The sequence below is a fragment of the Canis lupus genome, chromosome 37, assembly GCF_048164855.1.
Source record: "Canis lupus baileyi chromosome 37, mCanLup2.hap1, whole genome shotgun sequence".
NCBI classification, from domain to species: Eukaryota; Metazoa; Chordata; class Mammalia; order Carnivora; family Canidae; genus Canis; species Canis lupus.
In genome coordinates, this window is record NC_132874.1 from 17,762,764 (window position 1) to 17,787,555 (window position 24,792).

The following is a 24,792-nucleotide window of genomic DNA, read 5'->3' on the forward strand; positions in this document are numbered from 1 at the left end:
ATTTTCCATGGTAAGCCAGAAAGCTACATTCTTTACAGGTAGGGACTGGTGAAACTGACATTTTCATAAAGTTTTTGTTTTATTTTTTTCTTCAAAGAAATACTGTTGGTTGAACCCCCATATCACACAGGATTTACACAAAATAAATTTCTATTCATCTTGGATTGTGTGTTTCTGAAACACATTGCATTTGGAATTCCTTTTGCTGATGGGGTTTCCAACATATTTTAGCATTAAAAAAAAAAGAACACTCACCATATATTTTTACCCTGAAAAGTCACCATAATGCTAGCAATAAAGCTAATTTGGAGCCAATTACTAAGTCAATTCAAGGGGAAAAAAAGACTTGGGTGGTATAAACTCTGGCTTCTCGAACTGATGGGAAACTCAGTTATTGACTCTTTTCTGTTTATACCATGAAGAAGTAGTTCCCTGAGTTTTTAGCAGCATTAGAGATGAATGTGTGTGTGTCTGTGTGCCTGTGTCTGTATGTGTGGAAAGAGAGAGGGAGAAGGAGGTATTGATGAGAGAGAGAGAGAGAAAGACACACACACACACACACACACACACACAGAGAGACACATACAGAGAGAATATGGCATTTAATTTAGTGATCAGTCAGTTCTCGGTTTCTCAGAAGATATGCCTTCTCTCACAACTGATGCAGAGTTCTTGAAGCCAAACTCAGCTGAAAATTCAGATATGCATCTATCATAACACTTGAAATCCAATCTCTGTTCCTTTTCTTTTTTCTTTGTAAAAAGTCATTACCAAACATATTGACTTTGAACCCCAGGGACTGAGAACCAGCAAAATTTGGAACAAGGATAATAGATAACAGGTTTTTGTGAGTTTGCTTCCCTCTCGGTAATAAAGAGAACGAAGAGAATGAGATTAAAGATGAGAAATAAAAAGTGAGCTGAAGCCCAAGACCAATGACCTCATCCTCGCACAAATTAGTCTGGCATACCCTCTTAAATGGAAAAATGTCTTGGAATTTTCAGAGACAACTAGATCTTCTTTTATGTAGGAAATAGTCATCATGTATGACAAAGAGCAGTTGTTTTGCGTGATGCTTTGTGCTAGAGAAATAACAACCTAAATCACAATAGGAGTTGATGTTAAATGATAGAGAATGATTTTTATTTGAGAAATGTGGACCAGTACCACTTAATTTGTTGCTGAAGAGGACTTGGTAGCTTTGGCTGCACTCCTCATCCTGATGGCTCCGATGTAGGGTCATTTTGGCATCCCCACGGGCAACCATCTCTTTACCCAGCACATCTCGTGCCCCGCTGATTATTCTTGGCCTAATAAAAGATAGAATTCATCAGTCACTTTCAAAAAGTATTAGTTTTCTGTTTCAGATAACACTAGGCTGTTCTTGTCCTCAGGGAAGTCAAGCAGATGGGTGTAAGGTTGGCAAATATTCCAGAAACCACATGAAGGACTTCAAAGACAGGCCTCAGAAACTAGCCCAGCCTAGTCAGCCCCTAACATCTCCCTCTTAACCATCAACATCTCCTGATTTTGGCATGAAGGGATATTTTGACTACAAGTAAAATGTATTCTCCTCAAAGTCACCATGAACCTTTTTGGGGCAATTTAGCCGTTCACATAGGCTGGGAGAAATGTTTATGCAGTGGCATTTGAAGTGCAATCCAAAAGTTTCCTAATCAAATATTTTACTCCTAGGAGACACTCAAATTCAATCATTCAGAGATAAATGCTGAGAAAGCCATGTTTAAACATCATTCTTAGCTTGCCAGTAGAATATAATCCTTTTTAAAGGCTCATTGTAACACTGGGGAAAAATTTCCCCATCACCCATAAATACAACAGCTGCATATAAATCAGATAAACCAGTCTATCTAAAGGAATTGTATGGCATGACATTGGAAGAAAAAAGAGATAAGATTTAAAGTAGGTGGAAATGGTTTCCATGTTTTGATTTAAGCCTTGTTATTCTCTGTTGTTTCCATCCTGTATCTTCAAGTTCTCAAATCTTATGCAGGCTTTATCATTTTTATACCAAGTATAAAATATCTCTGCAATGATGTCAGAGATGACATTCACTATGCGAGAACTCATGCTTCCAAATATTTTTTAAATTTGAGTGTTTTGTTGTTGTTATTTTAACACGTTTTCCTATGACAAGGCCCAAGAGTTTTTTCCATCGCTTCTTATCATTTCCTGCTGTTCTAAATCAAGACATTGAAGAATGTCTTACTGGCCCAATGAAGATGGCACAGTCAGGTTTCACTGTGTTCTTCCAAATCCTCCAGCTTCTTGTGTTCTATTTGATCATAACCTTTAACTTCTGTCCTTCCTAATTCTATTTTATGTAACTATTTCCAATAAAAAGGTAAAGTAAAATATCCTATTGCCAAAGCAATAGCAATTATAATGATATAATGTACTGAATTATTTCTAAAATTAGTAATTCTCAAGGTGGAAAGGAAGGAAGGAAGGAAGGAAGGAAGGAAGGGAATGAACACTTATTAGAGGAACAACTATTTAGTGTATTTATTTGAAGTGTGGAAGTCTTTTTATTTTATTATTTTATTTTATTTTATTTTATTTATTTTATTTTATTTGTGGAGGTCTTATTTTAGACAATAGGAAGCAAACCCTGTAATTATTTTTTTTTAAAGATTTTATTTATTTATTCATTCATGATAGACACAGAGAGAGAGAGGCAGAGACACAGGACACAGGCAGAGGGAGAAGCAGGCTCCATGCAGGGAGCCCGATGTGGGACTCGATCCTGGGACTCCAGGATCACGCCCTGGGCTGAAGGCAGGTGCTAAACCACTGAGCCACTCAGGGATTCCCTCAAACCCTGCAATTAAAAAAAAATCACAGGGTACCTGGGTGGCTCAGTAGGTTGTGTCCAAGTCTTACTTCGGCTCAGGTTGTGACCTCAAGGTCGTGGGATCCAGCCTCACAGCAAGCCCCACCTGGGAGTTTGCATTCAGTGCCGAATCTGCTTGAAGATTCTCTCCCTTTGTCCCTCCCCCCACTCACCCTCTCTAAAATAAATAATTTTTTAAAAAATCACATATAAAGGGTGTGGTTTTTTTCTTTTAAAAATTAGCATGTTAATATAAAGCTAACTCTACAGAAAACAGAAAATGTGGAATTTAGTACATGTTTTCCTATGATATATCTTTCTATTACCCATATTTCTGGCAGGCTTTAATTCTCAGAGGAAATACGATTTTTAAAAAATTTTTACTGGAGTTTTAAGGTTGATTTAACCTCAATTAAGCTAAGTCATTATTAATTATCATAGAATCGAAAATTTTAATACATACTCTTCCTCGATTCTTTTTGTTTATAAATTCTGAGCTCGAGTACCTCAAATTTTTGGGAAAAAAATCTTAATGACCTGTCTAGATAAATAATTAATATTTAAAAATAAATAAAGGCTGTTTGCATGTGAGATATTGTTTTATAATAGATGTTTTAATCTCCATTAAGGAGTATAAAGAACTACCTGTGCCATTTCCTGCCTGAAGTGAGAGTAAGGTGCGATTATACTCAATGTAAATTAAGATGTCTTGAGAGCATGGAGCTTTAGGTAATATATTAAATTAAGGTTCTCAGATGTGCATTTAATTAAGATATTTAATTTGAAACGTCTGTGCTCTTCTGTAATTCCAATTGATTATTAAGAATAGATTTCTTTAGGATATTAAAAAGGTGAGTAGAGGAAGATATGGAGTAGAATGACCTCAAAAGTTTATTCAGGACGCGGCAATTGTCAAACCAATGTAGGATCTATCTCTGCCCTGCCTAGCATGTTCTTTGTGTGATCTGAGGCTGCTACTCAAACAACAGACCCATGTAGATATGGGCCAAATTGAAAATGCTTTCTTAATTGACTAGTGAATTTCTTCCCTCGGATTTTCTGGATCAGTTATTTATTACTTTTGCTTATAGCTGAAAAAAATCATTGGGAATATTGCTGGGACCATCTACGAGAAGACTTTTTATTGCCCTATTCAGTAAATACTCATTGAGAACCTATTATTTGACAAGGAGTCTATTAGATACACTAAGAGTTAGAGAAAATGATTTCATAGCATTTTGCCCCCCAAGTAGTTTAGTCTAATTAAGAAAACTCTCTCTCTCTCTCTCTCTCTCACACACACACACACACATAGACACATGCAGAGAGAAAGAGAGAGAGAAAGTACATTCATCAGATAATAACATTAGACATGCAAATGCCAAATAACTGTTGTAAAAATCAGGACCTCAGAAGAGGTGGAAAGAATTTACTGGGTTGTAATGGTCAAAGATGGCCTTTCAAATGAAGGAATTTTTGTCCTAGACTTTGGAAAGAAGGCCCAAGATAATAGTACAAGCAAATGTTTTGTGACCTTCTACTCTGTCTCTGGAATGCTTCTAAGTGCTGTCCAGGAACTGTGTCTTTTAATCCTGAAGATAACACTTTGAGATTGCATGGTTCATGTCCCCATTCTGTAGATGAGAAAACTGAATTACAGAGTGGTTCAGTCCCTTGGCTGCTGTCCCAAGCCAGGCAGCGTAGAGCCAGGATGAAACGTTCAGAAGTCAGGTTCCAGAGCCTTCCCTTTTGGTCACCTCACAGGGCTTGCATGGGCTCAGAGAAGCAGAAAGACCATGGAGAAGCATAAACACACGTGCTAGGAAGATTTCAGCGTTGGAATAAATGGTCCAGTACAAATCAGGTGTCAAGGAATTGATCAGAAGATATAAATATAGGCCAGGGCCGTGAAGACTTCAAAAGGTGCATTAAGGTGATGGGGTTTTGTCCTAAGGCGGTGGAGAGTCACTGAAGATTCTCCAGTTCGTTGCTGACAGGATGAAAGCAGTCCTTTCCAAGGCTTGTTCTGGCAGAGAGGGCGGGATGATTAGATCCTACATGGAATGCTAACACCCATAAATTATTTACTACTGGCACCCCCTTTAGCTTGGTATTCCTTTCTACTGTCTATGCGAAACCAGGATTTTACTTGTCTCTTCCCCATGCATGATTTTTCTCTTTATCTTTTGAGTGCCAGCCTTCGACCACACATCGGTCGTTTCTTCTTTGAAACAGAGAGGCAGTGTTGGCCTTTGGAAAATTGTGAAAACCTGGGTTTAATCCTGGATATCAGAAATTACTAATGTAGGAGTAAAGAGGGTGAAGAGGTTACCCCCCCCTTCTCTGCTTTAGTTTCCTTTTACAAAAGTCAAGAAAAAAGTAAAAGGAATGTCCTGATGATGAAATGCAAAGATGCAAGTGAGAGTCTGAGCCTGGTAACACCCTGTAAAATAATAGCAGCCAGCCCCGGTTTGCTGCTTCATGTGCAGTGAGTGCTGTGCTGAGCACTGCCCAGGCTGAGAATGTTCTTCTCAAGCCTTCCCTGAAGCGCTTCCAGGTAAGTAGGGCGGGGAGGATGGGCAGCGCAAGTTACCTTCCTTAGCTTCACAGAGCGCGCAAAAGATAGAGCAGGGATTTGATTGCACTTTGGTCTGAATTTGAAGACTGCAATCCCTTCTGTTATAAACAGATGGCCTCTTAATTGCTGCTACTCCTGGTTATCAGGACACTCCCCCAAACAGCCTCCTCTTTCAGAGTGACTCCCTGCCTCTTCTTCACTGGACTCATAGCACAACTGCTCTGCCTTTCACTATTTTGAACAGTTTCCCCTTTAATATGTATTTCTCCTGACTCCAGATTATTCTTCCTAAACTGCTGTGTCCACCACTCAAAATCTTTGAATGGCTTCCTGCTTCCCATTACCTAGAGGAAAGTGCAAAAAACCCTTTCACGTGACGGTTAAGATCCTCAAATAGACCCAAATCTCACTCAGTAGCTCCTGTGGACATAAACTCCCTGTATACGGAGCAGGTTCTCTATTTCGCTGCTCCAGCACACCTTGACTTTCTAATTGGTGATTCTTAGCTTGTGCCATTCCTCCCACCAGGTATTTCCTCCATTCCTGGCCATTTCTATCAAATGCCTGAGCAACATAGATACTAAATGCATCAAATCCTTTCATGAAACTTATTAAGTCACTCTTGCTAGATGAGAAGATCTGGAAGGGCAGGGGGCTAAGTTTGTGTCGGTCACCATTAGTATAGTCCCAGTGACTGGCCTGATACGTAATCAGCGACATAGGTATAGACACACACACATATACATATATACATACACACACGCACACACACATATGTAATAAATAATGAATGAACAACCAACTGCTCAGAGTTATGATAGCTAAATTAATTTACTTTAGGATTTATTATTTTTTACCCTCAGAAGGGCCCCATAAAAGTGTCTCAGTTTACAGATAAAGAAGCCGAGCATCAGAGAATTTAAGAACCTCATCCAAGGTCACTCAACTGTCTGCTAAGTGATCCCCAAGTCTATGTGATGCAGAAGCGACTTGTACTCTCTATAGCATGCCAGGCTACCACTTCCTGTGGTGGCTGGCAGCGTGCAGAAGGAAGGATTCTCCTATCTTAGTCTCAGCTCCTCATACTTAAATAACTATTACAGATTTGAGGTCCTTCCAGACAATCTCCTAGTTTAATACTTGATGATTCTGTACATCAGTCTATGAAATCCAGAGATGGTCTCTTAAAGCCAGGACCCTTATACAAGATTATAGACACAGCGCATGAACTTACATGCACGCACGCACACACACACACGCATACACACACATCCTTTTACCCCTGCATCCTCACTTACCTAATTTCATGCTTGAAAATGGAAAGCGAGTCTTCTTTTCCATTCTGTGTTATCACAGTGACCGTTTTAATTTGCCAACACTCAACAGGAAGCCCACAGGAACTATCACTCTGCAAGCACCACACTGATATCTCAGAGACGCATAACTCTCTTTACTGATTTAAGTTTCTTTTCACCTCTTACACGCTCCAGGGCTACAAAGATAGACCAGTTTGCATGAAGTAGGGGAATGGGTTGAAATCTCTGGAGACTAAGGTATGAAGGTCTTCTCTTCCTGGTGACAAGCTTAGGACTCAGCCTTGCCAGGAGCAGGAGGATCTAGGAGAGTCTCTGCTAGAAAAAAAAAAAAAAAGGCATATTAGCCCTGCTATTGATCTTAGGCCATGGGGTATAGATTTGGAGATACAAGTAGCCTTTAATCTAATAACAGAAAACAAATAATTTTGAAATTATGGAGACTGTACAAAATGGTGCAAGAAGCAGTTCAATCAAATAGACCCAACATGTAACATCTAAGTACAGAGAGCATCAGAGAACATCACCACGGGCAGGTGGGTCAACTTAGACCCCAAGAGCCGACCGGCCAAAAGGCAGAGGCCACTGAGAATTTGCCAAGAGATGCTGATTTTTTGTACAACAAAAATCCATTAAGGACACGGGGAAAGAGAAAGAGAGGAAGGAGGAGGGCAGCTCACTGGCAGGCACAAACATAATTACAGCTATTACATTTTTTTCCTAAAGTAGTTACTTGTGGTGCCTCCAAACTAATGTGTTTTTATGTTGCAGCCTGTTGTGATTGGGGCAGGCTGCTTGACATTTGCAAGGTTCCATTGCTATTAAAAAGAATGATGTTATCAAGAGGAAAGCGAGGCGACAAAGCAAAATTAATTAACGCCACCATCTAACAAAGCAAAATAAATTAAACGATGGTTGACTTGCATTGTGTACTTCTAAACGGTTACTGAGGGAAAACCAAAGCTTTTTAACTCCCTCTGCTCCGAGCAGAGCACTGTGGCAGAGTGGGCTCCAGTGCAATCAAGACTCTGTATGCTCCATGTTTGCACACAGGCAGGCAAAGGGGCAAGCCATTTATATCCGTCAATAATAAAACTGTTGCTTTTACCTTCTACGTAGAGGGCAGCAGATGAAACATGGTAGGGAATGTTTTCCTTAAACCGGTATTGCCTTCAAGCACACTTAAAAGAAATATTATTAGTTTTGCCACACATCGAACATAAATGAGGGCAATGCAGCCAATAAATTTTAAACCAATTGGAGTCCTTTATGTTTTCGGATTCCTTGGGTTCTGGGATCACAATGCTCTATCACTTTGCACATGCCAGTGGACCACTAACAGCCAGAACAAGTTGCCCAAAGCTACCACAAAACAATAGTGGCTTCTGAGAAAAATCTTTGATGGCAAGGAAATGAATACGGTCGTAAGTCAGTCATGAATGGAAATTTATAGAGTGTGACCATAACTGTGCTACGTATGTAGAAGGACATGAGACATTTAAATATAAACCACTGCCCATGGGGCTTATAATCTGGTGGGAATGGTGAGATACGCCAGGAGCAACAAACAGAAAAGTTAGCCATATATATATAAATACATGTCCAAAGCGAGACAGTTATATCGATGCACTTAGAGAGATACAAATAGTTATACTGCTAGATCTAATAAAGCATTCACATTTTTGAAACAAACTCAGTTTTGCATTTCTAACATATTTTACATTTTTAAGGAGCACTTTATGTGATAGTATTTGATCACCACAATATGGCTGACCACAGGAATGATAGAATTAAGAATTGGGATGACCATTAGTATTGCCGTTTTATGGAAGATTGGTCAGAGGCATAGTTGAGGTCAAGCTACCTATATAGAATCATAAAAATAACAGTTGGCTATAATACTGCACAAATTGCTGATTTGTTATGAAATTTAAGTACCAGTGAGAAGGAGTTTGCCCTGAGTTGAGAATGTCAGGGTATTTTGCAGAGAAGAGAGATGCTCCGAGAAGGAGACACAAGGTGCTCTAGCCAATGGACACAAGCAAATGTAAGATCTTTCCTCGCCTTGGCGTTCTATACTGGGGATCCTTCCTTAGAGAAACTGTACTGATCAGAGATTACCAACTGCTGCCTACAATAGACAAGGTTTTTAAACATTCCCACAGATATAACAGGTGCTTATTGTTTTTTTTATCAGTAATCAAATAGCTTTGATTACTTAATAGGTACATATAAAATTCACAAAGACCAAATTTCCAAGTAAAAATGTACCTGTAAATATTTGCACATTAGTAAGAATAAGCTTTTCGTAAAGTCCATACAAATAACTGCAAACTACAGATCACCGATGTCCCCATTCCTCAGGAAATGTCAGTGCCAGCCCCTCATTATCCATTGTACTTATTGCCAAAATAACACTACCTTTTAGGGGAACTTATTTTCAAAGGCTATCATGCAAGGAAACAAGCTGTAGAGTTTCTATTGCCCCACTGGGAAATTTCTAGAGTTTATTTATAAAGTAGACTTCTTATGCTTATTGCAATAACAGAAAAATAGACACATAATACCTCCAAGTATGCAGGTTTTTACCTCTCACCAGTAAATCAACTGTGGTCCAAAGAGAGTAAACAGATATAAGGAGATACGAGTATCAATAGATTATCATCCCTAAATGGCACTCAGGAAGCTCAACACCTCTGACAGTGTATTTTAGGAGTTAAAATTTCAGAATAGGCCATGTTTCCCAGAAACTTGTTTTCTCCAGCCAAGATATGTATGTAGTTTCCATCTTAAATTATCTTCATGTATCTATATGTGTGTACATAAAATATAAAACACAAATAATGTCTGTATTTCTGTATTTCTTTAAATTGATTTGTCTTTGGGTCTCATCTCTCCTTCTGGGAGAGCGAGTTTGTGCTAAAAATGCATAATGAAGCTGATTGACTCATTAAAAATGTGGTTTAAGGAGATACGATGAATCTGAATACAATGGTTTTTGTCAAGCCAGTCTCTCTATGTGGTATGGGGGTTAAAGTGAGAAGACAAATGTGACCTAGTTTTGACATTTTTAGCTCCTATTTTTAGTTCCCAGAATGCCTTGGTTGTATTACCTATAAACTGGAAATAGGGGCGCCTGGGTGGCACAGTTGGTTAGGGGTCTGACTCTTGGTTTTGGCTCAGATCAGGGTCTCAGTGTCATGAGATCAAGCCCCACATCAGGCTCCCTGCTCAATGTGGAGCCTGGTTAAATTTCTCTCTTTCTTTCTGCCCCTCCCACCTGTGCTCTCTGTTTCTAAAACAAATAAATAAATCTTTAAATAAAAATAAAATGAAATGGAGATAAATACTCTAAAGAATTCCTTAGTAGTTTGTACAATGGAATTTTTATTAAGCATCACAGGCAAGTGTAAAATACTGACAAAGCATTTGCCACTCTGATGCCGGTTTTGTGTCTGATATTCTCATACCATCAAATGGAGGACAGTACATATTCGTCTGTATTTCATATTTATTTCTATTTCTTGAGTTTGAGATATTATGTGATATCACAATGATTATGTAATTTCATAATTACATTTTGATTAGCCAAAGATTATGATCCACTGCTCTTATTTGAATGTAGAAGAAGTACTGTAAAGAGGCCAGTTGTGCTTGTGCTTAGCCCTGCTTTATCCCCAAACAAGTAGCTCAACATTCTCTTGTACATGAACTCATTCACATATACATGTACTGATACTTTCCTACAGTGCATTGTATAATTATATTCATTCACTCATTCACTCACTCATGAATTCATTTAACAAGTTTTAATTGAGTGCCTATTACGAACTGTGACTTGCATGGTGTATTAGTGTCCTAGGGCTGCTAAAACAAATTACCACCAACGTGGCGCCTTAAGACAACAGAAATTCATTCTGTCACAGTTGTGGAGGCTGGAAATCCAAAATCAGGATGTCAGCAGGGCCATGCTCCCTCTAAGACTCTAGGTAGAAGCCTTCCCAGCCTTTTTCTTTTTTTTTTTCTAATTTTTATTTATTTATGATAGTCACACACACAGAGAGAGAGAGAGAGAGAGAGGCAGAGACACAGGCAGAGGGAGAAGCAGGCTCCATGCACCGGGACCCTGATGTGGGATTAGATCCCGGGTCTCCAGGATCGCGCCCTGGGCCAAAGACAGGCGCTAAACCGCTGCGCCACCCAGGGATCCCCCTTTTTCTTAGCTTCTGGTGGTGGCCGCAAATCCTTGGTGTGCTAGGTTTGTAGTTGCATTTCTCCAGTATCTGCGTCTGTTGGTACATGGCATTATCAATTGTGTGACTTTATGTGGCATTCTGCTCTTACAGAGACACCAGTCATATTGGATTAAGGCCCATCCTAATCAAGTATAACTTCACTTACTTAATTACATTTACGAAAACCAGATCTGTTTTCCAGATAAGGTAACACTCAGAGATACTGGGGTTAAGACTTCAGCCTATTTTTAGGGAGGAGATATAATTCAACCCACTGTAGAGGAGTATAAGATTGAGCTCTATATAGAACTAGTCTGTTTCCTTAGTTAATGAAATATGAGATATACAGATATACAAATATACAAAAAGATAGTTTAAAATAACTATACATAAGTAATATCAATTATAAGAAGTGCAACAAATGACAGCACATGTAAAAATGATTTTTAAAAATGATAAATAACAGCATTTAGTACTCATAGTACTCATAGCAAGGAAGAATAATCTACGATTGTAGGATAGTTGGTCTAAGTCTGGCATCATATCAGGCAAGAGTAATCTATTATTGTAGGATCTGTCTAAAGTCCAGGATGTCTGGGTACAGAAAGATGAACTAGTTGATTACTCCAGGCTACCTCCCTCCTGCTGTCCTGTCCCCCAACCCCTACATGGCACAGCCGGGGGGTGGGGTGGGAGTTGCTGCTGGGTGGGTGTCCCACCGCCGGCCCACAGTGCTCAGTTGTAATTTTATTAAGCTGTAATATCTATTTTTGTTTTTTTTGTGTGTGTGTGTGCACGCGTGTGTATGTGTGTAAATATATAAATAGCAAGTTTCATTAAAAATAAAGTATTTTAGCTCAAGTATTCATTGCTTTTTAAAGTAAAGTAGAACCAAGAATTTTACTATCACTAGGAAATAAAGATGCACAAGGCAGTAGTACAGTTTTAGAGGGTGGAGCTTTTGTAGAATTTATGCTAACGAGGAAACAGTGCTAATGGTAGAAATATATTAAGATTGAAATATTTCGGATGCCCTGTACTTACCCACTCTTCAAGGGTTGCTGATATTTGGAGACATCAGGAAAGAGACACATATTCTTGAAGATATTCTAAGTTCTGATTCGTGAGGATGAGGAAGTTTGATCCACAAGTGAAGCTTCTAAAGCTCTGAAGATGACGCCAGGGGTATTGTCCTGTAAGAATGAGTTACGCTCTCCACGTGGGGTCTGTGATTTGAAGAGAGGTACAGAATCCGTTACAGCCAATTTGTATAGCCACGGGAGCCATTAAAAATGTTAAGGACCATATAAATTGAGAACATTTGTCCCAAGTTTGGGACTAGCAGCAGAGCAAACTCCTATTCAAAAGGACATTTGTGCTATCTCTGTCCTACTTTTCAAAGTAAGCATCAGTGCTGTGTTCTTGAAACCTAGATTGCTCAGGTGTGCTAGCACAATACTGCAAGTTTTCAATGATTCCCGCATACGTGCTAGCTTTGTTCCTTATGAGTTACAGGTAAGACTGCTAACTGCAAATGAATCTATTTCTAAATGTACTCTATTGACTAGTTGAGAGTTAAATATGTTCACTCCTGGTTTCCTGCATCTCCCTTCCTGGAAAAATGCAAATTCGGCTTGCTGTAAGTCACTGTTACACTGCTGCTCACTGTTAGCTCACTGTTTCCAGGGAAAAGCACAGGATATAATATAGGATAATGTATATTTGAGGACCGTAGAGCATTATACGCATTTCCATTAGCATCATCTTGGCCCTGTGCTTTCACATTAGTTTATTCTTCCATCGTCAGTAAAAATTAGATGAGGCCAGTATTACTCTTTCCTTAAAATTCTTCAATAATATTTTTAAAAGATTTTATTAAAAAAATAATAAAATAAAAGATTTTATTTATTTATTTATTTATTATTTATTTATTTATTTATTTATTTATTTATTTATTTATTTATTCATAAGAGACACAGAGACACAGGCAGAGAGAGAAGCAGGCTCCACGCAGGGAGCCCGATGTGGGACTCGATCCTGGGTCTCCAAGATCACATCCTGGGCTGAAGGCAGCGCTAAACCACTGAGCCACCCGGGCTGCCCTCAATAATTTAATATTAGCAATTCATCAATGCTTCTACTGAGAGCTTTCTTTCTACCTACACCCAAAGATATTTTGAAAACTCTCCAGGCTTGAAAATGCAGATAACAAATGTGTCATTTATGGTTGCCTCACTTAATTCAGCCCTACCTTATACTTCAATTTTTAGTTTGCTTTTTTAAAAAATTTTATTCTAAAAAATTTTTTTTACCCTTTGGGGAACTAATTATTATCAAAGCCTGGTTTTTTCTGTATAAACTATTTTCTAATCAGGGCATCTTTTGAATATGAAGAATGCTTATTCTCTATGAAAACTTCACTTAACAGGAAAATAAGGTTTCAAGCTTGGCTGAGACAAGTTTTCAAAGGCTTTTTTTGTTAATTGATTGATTTTGATAAGTCAGTTTGATTTATGGCTTAGGCCTATGTATTTTGGAAGAGGATTCCTCCCCCTTTCAAAATACATGTGCACAGCTACCCTGTAGTGAGTTAGTGAAAGGTGTCCACTTATACACAGCAGAAAGGGGATGTAATGAATCAGAAAGGGATGTGTTTTATGCAGTAAGCACTTTCCACACTCTTTCCTGCACTGCTACATTTATGCTGAAATGGTCCATTTATTTTAATCCTAAATAGGGTCCCTAGACAAGAGCTGAGAATGGAAGTGAAGTAAAAGGAAAAAGAAAAGGATTTCTATTTCAGAACAAACTTAATTCAGAACAAGGGGGAAAAAACACAACCCTATTTAGCCCTTGGTAAAATTGAATTTTTATGGTACCTACTCTTTCCCACTATAGGAATTTGCTTTCAAAGCTTCTCCCCTACCCTCCAATCTTGATGGACTTGCAACGAAATAAATCATTGCCATTCTCTCATCACATGGAGGTTTCCATCACAGCTCTGTATCTTGGAAGAATGGAGGAAGGTCAAGTTAAAACCATGTTTGAGGTGCAGACCTTCAATTTGGGGTTCTAAAAAGTGGGTGTCAGCAGCTCCTACAAAATGATCTTGTATTCACCCCAGTAGGGTCCATATGCGAGCCAAGAGGATGACCTTCCAACAGCCCCTAAAACAGCCCAAATCACAGTCAGAAGAGGGAGACAGTTGAGACAGACATTGATTAGCATTCTAAGCTACCAGCCCTCTCTGTACTCTCCAGGAAAGTTAAAAACAAATAAAACAAACAACCTCACCCAATGAAGACAGATGGAGACAGAACATAGAACAGATTCAGGACCTGGTTGTGCCTAATTGTCATGAGATGGACATACTTGTAGCAAAGTTATAATAAGTTGCCTACAGCTACTCAGTGGTTAACTACTAAAATGTATTTGTTAGAGTTAATTTGGAAGTAAAGTAACTAATTCACTTAGCTCTATGGCTGCATTTGTGCATGAAGTGGACTTCTGTCATTTTGGTCTTCCCAGCACATTAACTCATCCCAATCTTGAAAGAATCTTCATTGTGAGACTATTTGTGGAAGAAGTCATGCTTTCCTATGTAGATGAAAAATGGGGCCAAATGCTCCATCTCCTCATACTGAGAGTTAAGCTGCAGGCATGTGACCTAGAATAGAACACTTAGATGTTTCCAGAAAGAACGTTGAAACTAGAATTAGTGATATTAAGATGAAGTGAGAGTTAGAATCCAATAATAGTATCAGCATATAGCAGTAAAAGTGGCAGTACAGTTTTGAGTGGTGGTCGCTGTAATGTCCAGAAATAGTGGTTAAAAAAAAAAAAAAGTGCCAAGAGTAACATCCTGACCAGATTGTTTCTTTAGTATAACACTTTTGTTTCTACCACTAAGCGTTTTTTGTTGCCTGCTAGTTTTATGGGCCTTTCAATGATCTATATTAGCTACTACATAATGTCCTAACAAGTTAGTTTTCAGACTTAGTATAGTCACATTCTGTTGCTAACACTCATAAAACCAGGGCATGAGTTGTAGAAAACAGAACTTCAGAAACATGTGAAAAGTAAGACATTGGTCATCTGTCCATCTCCTAGCTGAGGCAAAGGGCAGTCAAAGTCTTCTCAATATTACAGGATAGTAATATGGAAGCCAGTGATTCTCAATACATAACTTGGAATCAAATTGCCTACAGATGAAACTTTGAGACACCACATAGTGCAAAGAGCTACAAAAAAAGAAGAAAGTCTAAGAGTTTAAGAACAAAAGGTAAAGTGGCTGCTTAACAGCATTTGATAGCTTAAAGGGAGAAAAATAACAATTTCAAATCTTCATACTTCTTGCAAATGCATACAGTTTACCAAACTATTCTATATTTTGTGACTACATCCCTGATATTTCTAGTATCAAATTCAAAGTTCTACTCTGTTGGTTGCTCAATCAATGACAGTTGAATTCCCACACTTAGAATTTCTCAGTAAAAATGAGGGCATTATGGGACATCTGAGTGGCTCAGTTAGTTGTCTGACTCTTGATTTTGGCCCAGATCATGATCTCAAGGTTGTGAGGTTAAGCCCTGTATGAGGGTAGAGGCTACTTAAGATTCTCTCTCTCACTCTCCCTTTGCCCCACCCCATCCCTCTCTCTCAAAAAAATAAACATAAAATAAATAAATAAGTAATAAGGTCATTGATTAGGGATGAACAGAATGCCTAGAATTTGAAAAGCATCTTGAAACCCTAAACCTCATGAAAAGTATTTGCCTGAAAAAACATCTTATCTTATATGATGATTCTCCACTGAAGAAGGAAGCCAGTGTTAATGGCCCAGATCCTTGAATATGTCCATATCTGTAATCAAAAAAATCCTAACATGCCCCAAGAGCAAAAATGAGTAGGAGATATCCTATATATACATTCAATCATTCAATACGTTCAATTATTATTGCACTTGTGTGATTTAGATTATTTAAAATCTGTTTAATGGGTATATACAATAGGTCCACTGTAAGCAATATTGTGATAGCTCCCTCTAAGCAAAGGCAAATTGCCAACAATGGGTTGGTGTGATAAGGAAAGAGAGTTCACATACAAGAGATGCCATACAGTATTTGTCTTTCTTTTGGCTTTCCTCACTTAGCAAAAAGCCCTCTAGGTTTAATCACATTGTTGTACATGGCAGGATTTTCTTATTTTTCCTGCGAAATAATATTCCATATTTGTATAATATTAATTATATAGAAACATATAATTAAATATGTATCACATTTTCTTTATCCATTCATTCATTGGTTGACATCTAGGATCTTTCCATATACCTCAGCTATTCTGAATGCCACAGTGAACACGGGAGTGCAGATATAGGGGGAGACACAGGGCAAAGGTTACAACTTGCAGTTATAAGATGAATAAGTTTTGAGGATCTAATGTATAACATGATGACATATGCACATCTATCTACATATTGCACACACACACATATATATAAATGTATAGTGACCACTGTATATAGTGATATATATATATATATGTGTATAACATCTATAATGGAATACATATTACCTAGCCATAAAAAAGAAGGAAATCTTGCCATTTACAACAACTTGGTTGGACTTAGAGGGCATTATGTCAAGTGAAGTAAGTCAGACAAAGACAAACATCATATGATTTCATTTATATATGGAGCCTAAAGAATAAAATGAACAAATAAAACAAACAGAAACAAACCCATAAATACAGGGAACAACTGGTGGTTGCCAGAGGGGAGGAGAGGTAGGGGGATGGGCAAAGTAAGTGAGAAAGATGAAGGGGTACAAACTCCCAACTACAAAATAAATAAGTCACTGGAATGGAAAATACAGCATAGGGAATATAGTCAATAATATTATGCTTTGTATGGTGGCAGATGGTAACTAGACTTAACTCTGGTGAGACTTTCATAATTATATAATTGTCAAATCACTATGTTGTATACCTGAAACTAATATAATGTTGTATGTCAACCACACTTCAGTAAAAAAAAAAAAAAAAAAAAAAAAAACATTTAAAATATCTTATAGATTTTTAAAAAAATTTTATTTATTTATTCATGAGAGACACAAAGAGAGAGAGAGAGAGTGGCAGAGACACAGGCAAGGTGAAGCAGGCTCCATGCAGGGAGTCTGATGCAGGACTCAATCCCAGGACTCCAAGATCATGCACCGAGCCAAAGGCAGACACTCAACCACTGAGCCACCCAGGCATCCCTCTTATAGTTAATAATACAGTATTGTATACTTAAAATTTGTTCAGAGTAGATCTTAAGCATTCAGAGACAGACACACATACAAACACACACGCACACACGCAAAGTTAATGTGAAGTGATAAATGTGTTAACTATCTTGGTAATCATATCAAAATACACATGTGTAGCAAATCATCACATTGTATACTTTAGATATATACAATTATATTTGCCAATTTTTTCTCAATAAAACTAGAAAAGAAAAGGAAAAGAGAGTTCAATAATTTTGGAGAAGAAAAATGTGGAACTAGAAACTCATGCTACCTTCTTGCCACCACTCCCAAATAAGGAGAAATAAATCAAGGAGAAAGGCAGCACTTCTGAACAACATTTTAATGACAAACTTCTCTATGTCTTGTAATATTACCATTCATATGTGCATTTCCTAATTTTAATGGAGTGACAAGTGTCCAGAATGTCACATGCCTAATGGACATCCTTTAATCACTAAATGCAAAGTACGACTAATAGCCATGGACCAGGACTGGTATGGGAATCAAAATGTCTGAAATGTCTTAGTTACAGTTTCTAACTTGAAAGCATTGTGTTATGTCAGTGGAAGAAGTTCTTTCATGATTACTAAAGTCTCTAAATTTGGAAAAGCTGAGAAAGTCCAATGAAAAGTTCTCTAAACAGATTCATTCCTTCAGAGTGAATATCAGCACTTTTTATCCTTCAGATTTTGCAAATCTATATTCCTACTCATGGAAAAATAGTACTGCATACTATTGACAATGTCAGAATATATACTTCATTTTATGAGACTAGACTCCAAGTTGAGAAGCAGCTTTCTCCCTACAGAGACTCTAACTGAGTCTTTGGTAGATCCCGTCACCATTCTACGGCCATCTACTTCTGGTTGATGATGTCTTAAGACCCTGAATTCCATGAGCATCATCCCATTGCTCCAGTTCTTTGACTATAAAGTGAGTTCCTGCCTGGAATTCTATATTTTATGGTTGTGTACGAGGTAGGTACTCAGCAGGTTCATGGGTGATGTTGTTTACAGGTACACAACCTATATTTTATGATTGTGTACAAGGTAGGTGCTCAGTAGGTTCATCGGTGATGTTGTTACAGGGAAATGGGAGGGAATACAAATTTAAATCCACAAAAATCTATATTCTTGGAAGGACAAAGGAAAAGAGAATAGGATTAGATAAAATCAATGTGCTACTGATTACCCTGGAGGGGGGGTATCCAAGAAGGACCTTTGGCTCTGATATTGCTTGTTGCAGATTACACAGGGAGATAGAGTAATCATGTTGGTTAAGTTTACAATTTGTATCATTGAGCCCATGTCTAGCCTCTAACAATGCCACCATGTCCCTTTGTTCATGATATAAACATTGAAATGGCTGGAGAAGGGAATTGACAAGACCATATAGGATAGGCCCCATATTTATTTAAGTCCCTTTACTTTAGGGGATTTTTTAATACTAGCAGAAGATATCAATATTTTCAATTTTTGGACCCACTCTGAGAGGTCGACTCCCATAGCTTTACTTTTAGATCCTTGTTGTTAGTTTTTCAATTTTGTTCTAGAATACCAGGTGAAACCATTAGTTACTGTCAATGAACCAATGCAGAAGCTAATCCCCAAGTGATCTCTCTCTTTCTGCAGATAAAGTGGCTGAGATGTAATCATTGACATTCTGTTCAATATATTTCCCTTCTCCACAATCATCTTGGGTCACTTCTGAATGTGGCTAAAATACTATACTGACATTTTGTACAGAGACAATACCACTGCCTATCTGTTGAACTCAAAATATTTTGAGGCTCCCAGGAGGCTGCCCAGTAGGCCATCAGTTATTTAAGAGAGTGTAGAATTGTGATAGGAGTAGATGTTCTGGGACTGTGAACAACATGCATATGAAATTTCCTTGTGTCTTCCTGGCCAGCTCACTTCCAATACATATAAATCCCTTTGGTTAATGACAGAATGGTTCTGGAAAGAAGTGAATTTGTGAACAAATCGAGTATATAACATCTAGGTCTTACTAGTCAACTCAGATTGCCTGGTTACTTGGTATCCCAAGATCAGTTGTTCAATCTCCAACAGGACCCAGTTAGTTGGATGTCAAAAGCTATTTAAAAAGAAAAAATAGTTATTTGTTGAAACAAACATAAATTTACTATACAATTCTAGGGTCTTTTATGCCTATTCATCTATTTTTGTTGTATGGATCCTATTTGACATAAGACAATGCTTCTATGTTAGAGTCTGTAACTAAGACATTTCAGACATTTTAAACTCTTAAGCTATGCAAAAGCTAAAGCATAATGCTAGTCATATTCTTGTCCTTTGTTATTGATACTGACTAGCAAGGAGAATAAGGATTTCTGTGCACAGTGCAAGGGACATGTAAATAGAATCCAGAGAAGCCTATAGGGTATTTCATCATACAGCTTTGCTCCTTGGCCAAAGATAATGGATCATTACAGTCCTCAAATTCACCCAATGGGTTTTTAACACTTAAGCTTTCATTTTCCATCTCCTGAATAGGAAGTTTCCTGGGGGTTGCTCTTGTATCCATCATCCAGAAGGAAACAAGGGAAGCAAAATTTGGCAGAGAACTCAGAAGATCCTGCAATATTATGCGGCACCCTGAGCTGTGATGACCCTTCAGGGTTGTCTCAAATTGTGGCAAAGGAATTAAACCTTTGTACACTCCCTGCACTGAATGACCAATAGAAGCAGACTACTCCTGGGGCACTTGGGTGGCTCAGATGGTTAAGTGTCCACCTTTGGCTCCGGTCATGATCTCCAGGTCCTGGAATTGATCCTGCACCCTGAGTCAGGCTTTCTGCTTACTGGGGAGCCTGCTTCTCCCTCTCCCTCTGGCCCTCCCCATTGCTCATGCTCACTCTCTCTCAAATAAATAAATAAAATCTTAAAAAAAAAAAAAAAAGAAAAAGAAGCAGAGTATTCCCAGGAAGAGAGGATAACTTTGATTAAGAGGAGATAACTTCTCCCAGGAGAAGAAGATTAACAATTCTCTTCAGCTGAGAGTAATTCCCAGGGAGGAATGTGACTGAGACATCAGAAACCAACATTCCCAGGTCATTGATGAACAGATGTCTCAGTCCTGAAGGGGGCAACTAAGTAGCACACCATAGCATTTACTACATCCAGGTTCTACAGTCCCAGTACTATGGTGAGGAGATACTGGTTCTATGGCTGTGAGTGAGCTAAGTCCATTCCCACCCCCAATGAAACTCATCATAATGTTTTTCCTAAGAACTCCTCTTATTAGAATGATTCCATTCCACTGGAAAGGGCTCAAGTCTCCTAATGCTGAAAGTTCGAGTGAGATTTCCTCAAGTAGCTCTTTTTTACTTTCTGCAAGCTTCTGAAAACACTCAGATGGGATCCCTGGGTGGCTGAGCAGTTTAGCGCCTGCCTTCAGCCCAGGGCGTGATCCTGGAGTCCCAGGATCGAGTCCCATGTCAGGCTCCCGGCATGGAGCCTGCTTCTCCCTTTGCCTGTGTCTCTGCCTCTCTGTCTCTCCCTCTCTCTGTGTCTCTCATGAATAAACTTATTTATCTTAAAAAAAAAAAAATGAAAACACTCAGACAAGGTAGTTTACATCAGTGGGAGGTCCTTAGAGATGGCCTCACCCAATCCCTTCACTTTCAGATGCTCAAAGACACAACACAACTTCCCCAAAGTCATATGTCTACTAAGCACTAGAATTGGAACCATAACATTAGTTGAGTGTTCTATGTCTTCCCAGAAAATGATGCTGTGGCGCTAATGCATTAATATGTAACTCATTAAGTTCAGAGGTGTATGTCCTGTGTCCTCAACGAGGCTGCAAATGGAGATATTTCTTAAATATTTTTATAGGAAAACGTGTAAAGCAATGGGAAAAATAGTGAAAGCTCATCTCCACTAAAAATTCCACCCAACCACCTTTATAGAGTTAAACATTAATACATTTTCCAGTTCTTTCACGCTGCACACTGGTGATTTTCTGGCTATAAGTTATAACAAAGTTTATCATTCAAATGGCCCCCTAAAGTGCAAGTTGTCTTAGAGGAATAAATAGTGTCTCATATGTCTGTTTTTTTTCTGGTAAAAGAAGAAAAAAAGAAAACTGAATAATATGAAAAAGAAACAGGAGGAAAAATTAAAAACACAAGTAGCAATGGTTTTAGCCCCAGTGGAAAACACACATTTATTGGGAAGAATTCTCAGCAGGAACAGTAGAAATCTTACATTTTCTAGTTCAATTACAACATCAGGATCTTTGATATTGGTAAGAGGCTTGTTTCCAAGAACTTTGATGCCGAATCAATACAGTCCTGAGTGATGCATTAAAAGTACTGCAGAAAATGTCCTACCATTATTAATAAATTGTTCTATAGCCTTCAATGTATTTTTTTCTTACACATTTAGTCATTGTTTAAATTACTGTTTTACTGAAACGAAATCATGAATGTTGGGGATTTAGGAAAAAATAATGTTGCAATTTATAATCCAGACAGTCCGGCTGCTCAGTCTACAGATTTCTACAGAGGGATTACTTGAACCATCAATTTATGAAACACAATGGATGCTCCTAGGAAAATCTCAGATCAGCAATTTGTTATTAAAATGCATCGTGTAGTTATTTGAATTCAAATTTGGGAACACCATCCAGATATAAGCTGAATGTGTTTATTTATTGCTTTTAATGGGGTTGCACTGTGCCAGGCAATACTCTCCTGTGTTAGATGCTGTTTGGCCTTTGGCAAAGGAGTGAATCTATTCTACTTAATACAGCACATTAGGAGGCATCCCTCAGCCTTCCCAAAACTCCTCGAGTCTCTCCTGATGTCAGCCATCTCTTTATTATGAAATGAGACTTTTCAGTCCATAATTAGAAATAAGGCTTAGAATCACATGCCTCTAAGATGGAAATGTATGGACGGGAACTTCTCATGGTATCTTGGAAGTAATGTGGAGAAAGGACCCAGAGCCGCTACCCTGAACCTTGAGCAGAGACAAGTGCTTTGGTGTAATATTCTGTATATATAGTAGTAAGCACTGAATCAAATTATCTTGCAGAATTAAAGAGTAGATATAGACAGGTGCATCCATGTTGGTTGAAGGTCTGTATTTAGAAAGTATTGCTCGGAGGGAAGATGTTACTCTATGGGAACTCTAGTGATGTGCCACAGGAAATCTACATGTATTTGGGCATCATAGTTCTGATTTCTGATAGAAGATGATTTGAAGGGATTCAGGATGGACTAGTTAGTCATTATTCTCTTCTAGCAGCCATTCACAAACAGATACTATGGATTTTACATTGTAACAGAAATTTGATCTTAAAATCATTGACAGGGAACCTGGTAATGTTATGGCTAGATTGGTTGGAGGAAATGGTTGGAGTATTAAAATGATTGGAGTATTAAATTGTCTTGCACAGAATCCACAAAGAAAAACAAAATATATTTGACTCTCCTTAGAAAAGTTTGATTAGAGCTGGTCTTAATTTCAGACAAATACACAAAGCCTAATTGGATCCCCTTTCCATTAACGCAGTCAGTTTTCTTTAATTTACAAAGACTCTTGGAAGAATACCTTAGAAGCCACCTGTTTCAACGTGACATTTCATGGATGAGAAAAGAGAGGTTCAGACTTAACAACGGTCACACATCAGCCTAAGTGGGCACAGAGACACTTATAATCTCGTCTTGCACTAATTCATTCATACCTACAAAATCATCCACGTTGCCCACTTACAAGGAAGGCCTCTTTGTCAGCAATTAGCTAAGAGTAGACGAGTTAATTAGGAATTTATGTTTAAGGGTGCACTACTTAATCTTATACCTTGTATTTTATTGATACTTTATAAATGCATAATTATACAAATATTTTACATTTATATTATTTATACAAAGAACCAATGTTCTTATTTCTGTGGGTCAATTCTATTGGAGAAATGTGAGACTACTTACTGTCATTCCTGATGGAAGAGAAGCAAGAGAAAATGGGTTATCAAGGATCCCAAGTGGACAGAAGAACTCTGCCATCTGACTTTATTCAGCCCCCTCCATACTTCCAGTTCCCTGTCAAAGTAATTCTCCAACTTGCTCATGCATCAGGAAGTTAGGAGGTACTATCATCTCCATTTTACAGACAGTAAACTGAGGCATTGAGCAGTAAAAGCATTTGCCTCTAGGGAGACTACACAGGCAAGGTCAGCAGAACACACTACTCAGAAACAGAAGGAAGTTTAAGTGCTTACTGGGACCATAGTGAGTCTAGACAAAAAGGTTTCCTGGCAAGGGTGATGTGACCTTAATAGAGACTTTCTGCCGGAAGTCTAAGAAAAGGAAATCTTCTGGCTTCAGAAAGGAGACATGGACCCGTAGTAGTTCTGAGAGTAATTCAATAGAAATGTTGTTTGGGGATAATATACTTTGAAGAAAATTTTATGAGTGAAAGAGATGCTTGCCTTTGGGTTACTAGCAATTTAACATGATGAGATTCCAGAACTGCAACTTTTAATAATGCTGGTGAATGCCAATTTTGTCACTTCATTTTGACCTTATTAATAGTACATTATTTCTTATTCCAATCCAATTCACAGAACATCATTTGACATCTTCCATGTTCCAGGCCTATTTGATATACTGGAAACTCAAAGTTGCAGAAATCTCAGGAAACCTCAGGCTAGGACAAATGTACCAGTCCAGACCCTCAGAATATGCCACAATGTTCCATTTATGTTTAAACCACTTATGTTTAGAATTCTGCAATTGGAAAAGAAAATAGAGCATGGGCGCATAGCAAAGTGCTACATAAGCATTAGAAAAATAGGAATGCTCCTACTAAGAATGTAAAAGAACAAGTCCTAAAAGCAATCTGGGGATGAATTGGCAAAAGTGAATGCAATCATTCATGGGAAAAGAGGTTAGAGCAGAGGAGGCATCTTTGTGATGGGTCCTTCACATGAGCAGGGTCCTTCTATTCATGAGCAGGGTTTCAGGAGATCAAACTGGGCTCTCCCAGGAAGGCTACAGGCTACTGTTGCTGCTGTTATTCCAGATTGACATAAGCCCCTCTTTGGAAACACATACTCTTTGTGCATTTAAAAATTACCTTGCAATCGGCGGTACATTTACCCCTTTTGGGATGACAGGCAGAGTTTGCAAATCTCTTTTCCTTGTTGCTTAATCCCTGGATTTTACCTATACTCTGAATGCAAGTAATGCACATTAGTCAATTAATAGGCTGTTAAATGACAACAGTTCCGGGCAATTTAATTACTGTTGGTAAAATAAGAAATGAATGATTGCATGTCAGTAACCAATTCCAGTTCCTTTCCTTGGAACAGATTAACTTTGAGTCATGAGAGTTTCTCTGGAAAAATTGATTGTTTCTGTGAACACATTAGTTGCTGTTTTAGGCATTACAGAAACCTAAGTCCTGCGGTGGTTCTCATCTAGATGGGGTGTAGGAAAGTTATAAAAATATATTTATTTCCCAAAAAATAACAATAGTTATTTTCCAATAAA

At 38.2% G+C, this 24,792-nt stretch overlaps 1 long non-coding RNA gene across 7 annotated transcripts in view; it reads right to left on the bottom strand.

Moving 5' to 3' along the window:
- Positions 1-1,145: 1,145 nt before the first annotated feature.
- Positions 1,146-24,792, bottom strand: part of LOC140626446 (uncharacterized) — a 53,672-nt gene continuing 30,025 nt past the window's right edge. For 4 of the 7 annotated variants that reach the window (XR_012025594.1, XR_012025588.1, XR_012025592.1 and 1 more), the window contains 4 exons: positions 19,282-19,367; positions 12,025-14,647; positions 6,731-7,063; positions 1,146-1,310 (listed from right to left, as the gene is read on the bottom strand). This is a non-coding gene — a long non-coding RNA (uncharacterized lncRNA). The remainder of the gene's footprint in view (positions 1,311-6,730; positions 7,064-12,024; positions 14,648-19,281; positions 19,368-24,792) is intronic. The other 3 variants (XR_012025591.1, XR_012025590.1, XR_012025589.1) reach the window with 2 other exon arrangements.